At 34.4% G+C, this 1,597-nt stretch overlaps 1 protein-coding gene across 1 annotated transcript in view; it reads right to left on the reverse strand.

Annotated features, from left to right (window-relative positions):
* The window catches only part of LOC128238646 (ELKS/Rab6-interacting/CAST family member 1-like), a 9,851-nt gene extending 9,045 nt beyond the window's left edge, over positions 1 to 806 (reverse strand). The window contains exon 1 of the mRNA XM_052954770.1: positions 762 to 806. The gene's annotated coding sequence lies outside the window, so the exon portion shown is untranslated. The remainder of the gene's footprint in view (positions 1 to 761) is intronic.
* Positions 807 to 1,597: the final 791 nt, after the last annotated feature.

A 1,597-nucleotide genomic window follows, 5' to 3' on the forward strand; every position in this document is an offset into this window, starting at 1 on the left:
TCAATTAACTTTGAAAAAAGTAATAAATGTGAACTGATGTGTATTATTTTATAGTGTTCAACACCATAACACATTATAAAATGATACACAACATGTAAGTGACTCTAACAGCTAACCTTGAAAGTGACATCCGTATTTAAAATCAATTCATACACATGTATAACAAACATATATTTTGAGTGATAAACCTTTAACTTCTTACTAAATAATGCATGTATGGAAAATATTAATTACTGATAACAAGATTGTAACTGTGTATTTTATAGCTGAAAACGCACAAATCTGTTTGAGTCCTAAATGATTTACAGTGATGAAGTATCGTCTCAGAAGGTAGAAATGCGTTTTCTGCACTTTTCTTTCAAATTAAACACGGTTTCCTTCATAAGAACCATATAGTTTTCGATATTTATTCATCCTTTTCGATAAATTAAAACAGCTGTATTTATTGTGGTAAAGCTTAATGTGGAGTAATAGTGCATCTTTAAGTAATGTACCATAGTGTTTCGCAATTGCTGTTTTCATAGCATTGATATGCTTGCTGTTTATCCCCGGATGTTTTAAGACCTGCAAAAACACCTATAAGCTACAATATGGTTTGACCCCATCGATTCCAAATCCGCTTTTTAAAAAACCCTTAAGGAAATGTTTTACCTAAGCAGCGGTACACGCATGAAGACGAAGAAACTATTCAAAAGACTAGACACCAGATGATACATTTGCAAAGAAAGAAAATTGTAAAAAACTTGTATAATCTTACTCACTGTTGTATTTCATCGCTTACGTCACATGCATCTTCGCAGTGTTTGTGCATTTTTCCAATTCGAAATTGTCTGGTGTTGTCCACCACGTAAATACCAGCAAGAATAGAAATAGCGTCGGTATACTTAACTGCACTCATAAACATATATGATTTAATTAGTAGAAACCATTATGCCTTTTTTTCAAACGGAGAAACACAGTGAGACAGCAACATGATTGATGCGTTCATTATTTTAATCATGTAAAGTGATGTTTTACCGGTCTCCTACTTGCTCGCATTGATGCTTGTTTTGAGGAAATACTGTACTTGCAGAAATTTGGACCATCGGGTGTCTAGTCCCTTTAAGAACGGAGTTTGTGATACAACGAAAATGGCATCTAATCGCTACACAACCTAAGCAATGAGCCGGAGTTAAAGGAGGCCGTTCAGGTTGTGTGCGTGTCACCTCGGTTCACCTTGGATATTGCCATTATTCATTCCCAACAGAAGCTTAGTATTTAAAGAGCCCTAGACAGAATGAAAAATATGATAACTTTCCAACAGAGATTTCGAAAACAAATATCACAATTTGTGGAATTTTATTCCACAGCAAACGTATGTCCTTGTGATCGAACCATCGAACTATCACATATACCACTCCCCAAAACATAAGCACATTAGCTTAATCCGTAATTGAAATATACGACAATACCTGTTAAAGGCTCTGTTATGATTGCAGAAAAAGCTTAACATCGTGCAAGTCCTAGGTTCACGGCTTTTTTATCAGATAATATAACCATTTAAAGTCGTACATTGTTTTATTGACTTTTTTTTCAATACTTAAGACTTACTGCACCG

Source organism: Mya arenaria, chromosome 6, assembly GCF_026914265.1.
Source record: "Mya arenaria isolate MELC-2E11 chromosome 6, ASM2691426v1".
Lineage (NCBI taxonomy): Eukaryota > Metazoa > Mollusca > Bivalvia > Myida > Myidae > Mya > Mya arenaria.